Below are 6,180 nucleotides of genomic sequence, written 5' to 3'. Positions count from 1 at the left end.
ATCTTCCTCAAGTCCCACTAAAATAATTAGTAACAGTTTCAGTCAAACTGCTGATTGTCTTAAAAACTGAATCAGCTTTACAGAGCAGATAGATGCCAATTGATTTCTGACAGAACCAGCTTAACTGGGACACACCTAAAGCCATATGGCATAGATCTACTTTTAAGCAGCACAATTTATTAAGCTCAGATGTTTTCAGCTTTACTAGTGTGCTCAGCCACCCCTTGTTCCTTGGAACAGCCATTTGCTTCAAGGGGTGTGAGGCTCTTGTCACCACGAATTCATCTGGAGTCCTACCATATAAGAGTTTAGGGCCAAGAGCAGAATGAGTTACTTCTAGTGTGTTCTTGGGCTAGGTACCAGAGGTGTGCAAGCCTTTTCTCTCTACTAAACTAAACATACTTGTAAATAAGATGTATGCATCCCACAGAAACAGTAGTGCCGTGGATCACAGAGGAGGTGGTGAACAGCAATCTTGAAGCAGATGGAGGGCAACACCACATGTCCTGCAGCCAGGTTGTGTTGGCACCACATGGAAGAGTAGGCCATGATGAAGATGAGCTGATCTTTGATCTTGAAAACTTGTCCCTGTTATAGTCATCTTCAGCATTTTATGACAGTCTTCTGCTCTGACTACTGTTTCCCCAGTTTGTTGTTCCACGGTAGGATACGTTGAACAAATTCCACTAATTCTTGTGAAGGTAAGGTAATGTGTGGTGTAATGTCACACCTAATGAATTCCTTCTATGCTCCTAAAATAGCCCAAGGCCTATGTTCTCTCATGACCCAGATATCATCTACCATAATAAGCAGCCAGTCCTGCCAGTCCCTCCCTGCCCCTCACGTCAGCATCCAGCCACAGGCACATGACTTGGTATTCAGTAATTCACCTGAACCCTCTGCAAACCAGTCTTTGTTTTGATAGCACCTGCCAGGCCTTAGCCTAAAGGTGGTAAAAGAAAAGTGATAAAAGCAAACATGTAGCATATCAACAGTATACAGTTTATAGTGATTATAAAAAAGAATAATTGTTTTGTTATAAATAGTAGCTTTATTATCAGCCTCATAATGCAAAGAACCTGAGTTAAAAAGACAAGGTGAGAGGTGAGGTAATTCAAGTGAGAGGTTAGGATTTAAGCAAGTATTCTTAGGTGCCCTGTGAGCACCTTTTATCTGCAGGTGGCCTCAGCAATTCACACCTATCTAATTGTCAGATCAGGTAAAGTTCCAGATTCTTCCTGCACCTGGATGCTAGCAGGGAGTCTCCTGACAGTAGGTGATGCTCTCCCTGGGCTGGGAATCACCAGTCAAGTGAGCTCATTTCCTGCACAGCTCACGTGAGCCTCTCCAGTGGTGAGCTGTAGGCCTGGTCTTTGTCCTGTGTGTCCAGGGAGATGTGACTGGGAAGCTCCTCTTGCTCTTTCTCCTGGGAGAAGATGCAGCGTTCCATGCAACTGATGACTCTTTGGGGAATCTTTGTCATTACTAAAGAAGAGATTGAAGTTTTGGCAGTTTAATACTGACATCTCTGAAGAGCTAATTACATGGCTGTACAAGAACTAATTATGGAGAAGGCTGACGAACCTACACAAAGAAGGTAAGCACGACTTCTGGAAGGGTATCTCTAAAGAGCATGGACAAGGGGAAGGTAAACCACTGAAAGGGGAGTAAATACAGAGGAAAATAGGCTAGCTGTTGGCTTTCAGATGAGTATTTGGTTAATGAACAGCAACCAAGCATGAGCTATGTACAATACACTTTTTCTAAGAACAGAAACAGTGCCTTGAAGCTGTCTTGTACCTGTAGTACTCTGCTGCTTCAGTATGTCCTTTGGCAAGAGGCAGAAACAAGCTAAACCAGAAGAGGGAGTATGTTCTCCCTCCCTGTATAAGGAACTACAAAAGAAAGTCTAGAAAACTGAAATCCTGACTGATAAGCTACCAAGTACCTCCCTGCTCTGTTTTCTTCGCTTCGCCATTTGAAATGAATCTTTTTGCTTTCTTTACCTCCTTTTTTGGAGCTGCTCTCCTCAGGGCTCTTTTGCTGGGGTTTTTTCCACAACTTGCAGGCTGTCAAACTTAGATATGACCCACTGGTGACTTGCTGCTTCTAGACCAGTTGTGATCTAGACAGGGCAATGCAATTAGAACTACAGAGAGAACAGTGACTGCACACTGTGTTCCAGTGTTTGAGTTCTGTGCAAGAGGGGTGAGAACGGCAGACCCTTCACATCTTTCTCCTGTACACAGGAGTAGGAGCTCTCTGTGATACCCTCCTGCATTGCTGTGAAGAGGAGTTGCCCCTCTCTTACAGGGATAGCAAAGTCAACATGGGTCTCTAACACAGCATAAAATACAGAGGCATTGGGAAGAAGGTGGATAAATATGGTTACTGAGTGCCACAAACTCCTGGGAAAGGTGAGGGAAGACTAATTTTGCCTGATGAGTGCTATAGAAATACCCTCTTGCTATTTAGGGTCTCTTTCCAATCATAGAACAGTACTTGGACTGGGAATATGTAAGATCTGAGGCTGGGGCACCTTTATTACTTTTTTGTTTCATTTACTTTATGCTGGTTAATACCTTATAAACATTGAAACCCCTAGATTTTCACACCAAACTACTACAGTAATACACACACACTACAATAATTTGGATATTGTGGAACAGTAGTGCAAGAATGAGGTGATGCAAAGACAAATGATTCTCAGGGAGAGGGGTGGGGTGGGTGGTTTTGCATGATGTCACATACAGTGACACAAGAGCAGCTCAGGTGGGCAGTTTACTTGGCCACAACACTTTTGTTTGGTTGGTTAACACAGATGTCCTGAGCCTGATAAAACAATAGGCTGTGGAGGACAAAAGCTCTTTTTACAAACCCCACTAAATTGAAGTGATTCACAGAAAAGATGAAACCTTTTTTAAAGTATAATAAATGCCACTTAGTTGAAAAGGTCACGTGTGCACCTGACTGTTCACCAGAGGGTTATAGCTGGGATTGAAAGGGTTACTTGGTGCATATGCTGAATTTATATCTTGTGACTTTCAATGAATTACTGTGTTAATGCTAACCATTAGCATTAGTCTCATCAGTCTCACCTGTTCTGACTCTATGCTGACTTCCTTTAGTTTCTTTTCTGTCTCCTCTTGATGTTTCTTTGGATGTTTGACTTTCTCTACCTCGGAACTGGAAAAAAAAAATTCTTTACAATTTTTTTGTAACACAAATGAAAAATTTCAATATAACAGAAAGACTCTTCCATCTTTATTATAAATAACTTAGAATTCTCTCATTTGTAAAAAAATACTGTCTCTCTGTAAAATCAGATATATATAGTGAATTTATGTTAAGTTGTCACTCAGGCTTTCTGGAGCAGACACATTAAGATTTATAGGAATATCTTTTGACTGAGTTCATAAAGTCTTTTGCTACCTCTCTACAATACCATAGGTTTTGCCAAAAACACTTCCATGGGTATCTCACCACCTTTTCATGCTGTGTTTGCTTTACCTGGGATTCATTTTCCAGCTGCTGCCTTTGCCTTCTCTCCACTTCCAGCTGGGTCTCTAGCTGCCTGTTATGCACTTGCAGCTCACATTGCATCTTGTTCTGCACACTTTTCAGCTCTGACACAAATTTCTGGATATCTTGTGACTGAAAACAATACAGGAATGAAATTCCAGTAACATTTTAACAGATCGATCTCTCCAGGAAAATGGTCAAGAAAACTCACTTGTTCATAACTGCCCTTCTGATAGTCTTTTATTGCCTCCATCTTTCTCAGTTCAGATTTTGTCTCCTGGAAATTGCTGAGAGAAACAAAACTGGAATTTTTCAGGCTCACTGGCTGTTACATGGGAACTACAGATGACTGCACATGGAGTGTAGCATAACGGGAGGGAGGGACAACAGGGGAAGCCACACAATTACTGTCCACCTATTCAGCTTCTGTTGAGAATTTGAGCAAGGAGTTCCTAAGTAGAATATCTGTCTTTATTGAAAAATGTGAGTACCTTTACCCTTTCTGCATTAGCTTTGTAGGCCAGGCATTGTCTGACTTGAGCTCTTTGGCTTTTCAGCTTCTCTTTGTAACTGATCTAAGACTTGTGCAGCTCTTCTACTTCCTGCTGCAGCACCCTGTTAGCAAAAGAAACTTCAGCCAGTTTGGAGAAGGATTCTTCAAGGGATTTCTTCACCCAGGGGAAAAAATGAGTTCACATTAACTGTAAGAATTAGTTCATCCTATACAGCAAGTAATAAGCAGCACATGCAGCTGATCTGATGTATCTGAAGTAGGCTACAGCACCCGGTGTTTAGACTTTTCTTTAATCCCCTTGTAACAGAGGTAAAAAAGTGAATGCTGAGACCTGAGTAATACTAAGGTTATGTTGACCTTTATGATCCAGTCCCCAAGAAACAAAACAGACTTTCAAACTAGGATTTTATCCCTGGAGACTGCTGTACAACCTGATTATCCTTTTGAAGTCACTGGAAGGACTGATATCAATGTCTAAATCTCAGCTACAAGGAGGTCTATAATGTTGGGGAATGCAGAGTGGTACTTGGAAAAGTGAAGAGAGCACAAATATCAGTATTCCTGGTCACTAAAAAGTCTGTCCACCGCATGACAAAGTTCTGTTTGTTGTATATAAGTGATGGACAACTCCATGATGAACTGAAAAGAAGACAAATATTTGTCGTGAGCTGCTCTTGTTCTGTTGGAAAAGTGGAAAGCAGACCTCTTTGGAAATCGTTCACTGAAATCTTTTAATTATATCCCTTCTCACCACAGCAGATTCTTGACAGGTAGCTTTCCTGGAAGCCTCTTGATCAGTTTGAATCTGCTTCTTCAAAAACTCTTAAGTGTTCAGAATATACCTTTTCCTCAGTCTTGCTTTTTCCATTAACTGTTCCCTTTAAAGAGAAGAACCAAATTCAGTTACATTTCTGTTCAACATGCTTTATTTTTTAATCACAAGAATATGAAAGATAATTCTATTTTAAATACTTTTGTCTTGGATATACTCTCTGCCTCACGACTGTTTAAAGATTGGCATGTGTTTTCTAATATTTCATATTCCATTTCTTTAAAAGGCAGTTCAAAATAGTTACATTTTGGAAAAATCACTTTGGGACAACTTAGTTTCCTTCAGGAAATTAAATAGCTAAGCCCACTTAGACAGGAGATTCAGACTGCACCTACACTTAAGTTTGAGGTTTTACTTTCTAGTGTTCAGTTTTGGGTGGAGAATTTAAACAGCTATCCTGTGTCTCCTTGCTCTAGCTGCTGCAGGCCACTTCACAGTAGAAGTGGTATTTGCTATCCTCATGAGAAAGCTGTTTGTAACAGTGCTGTAATGACCCTGGGTAAGCAGTTTGTAGGGGTAGTTTGCTTTCAGAAGAATTTGTAGCGGAAAAGTTAGAAATCCTTGTTTTCGCTTAGGTAGCCTGCAAAGTGCCTTCTCAAGGGGGTTACATGTTTTTTTCCCCTTCTGCAGTCCAGAGGGGGCTGCAGGGAGAGCTATATTACTCTCTCTCTCTCTCCTATGCCAGAGAGAAATAACCCTAACAGACATGTACACAGGCCTTGGGAAGGCAGGGGAGAAACAGGATAAAGAGGCCCTGAGAGGGTCAGAACTTACTTTTTCTCCATGGGCCCAGTGTGTAAACCGCTCAGTTTGGTATTTTGTAAGTTTCTTGTGTTCTGGCCTTCTAAATCAACTTTTTCAGTTCTTTCCCCTGTCTTGCCATTTCTGGGGATACCTGCATATCTTACTTTACACAGTTCCTCGCTACAGCAGAGTAGGTGGAAGAGTTATTATGGGAATGAGTGAAAGAGCCCAGTTCCATACCTCTGCACAAATCTATCATGCTGCTGGCTCAGCATACAGTCAAAAGTGATACTGATAGGTAAGTAAAGCCATAAAGCTCTGATGTTAGTGCAAAGGCATGTTTCTCCTCAACCATCATGTCACGGATCTGTCTTACCTGCAGACCATCAGCTGTTGATGCTCAGTTTCTTTTCAGCCCATATTGAGTCTGAATCAGCTTGCTCAAAAGAATTTCAAGGTTGCTTTGGTATCTGAGAAGCAAGGGGAGTCTCTAAAGAGTATTTACTGTTACAAATTCATTCTTGCTTGTAAACAGAAGTCTCAATGCAGTTACTTGAACTTACAGCTT

The sequence above is a fragment of the Corapipo altera genome, unplaced genomic scaffold (genome assembly GCF_003945725.1).
Source record: "Corapipo altera isolate COAL_440 unplaced genomic scaffold, ASM394572v1 45, whole genome shotgun sequence".
Classification (NCBI taxonomy): Eukaryota; Metazoa; Chordata; class Aves; order Passeriformes; family Pipridae; genus Corapipo; species Corapipo altera.
The sequence above is the reverse complement of the archived record's forward strand: the minus strand, read 5'-3'. Positions refer to the sequence as shown.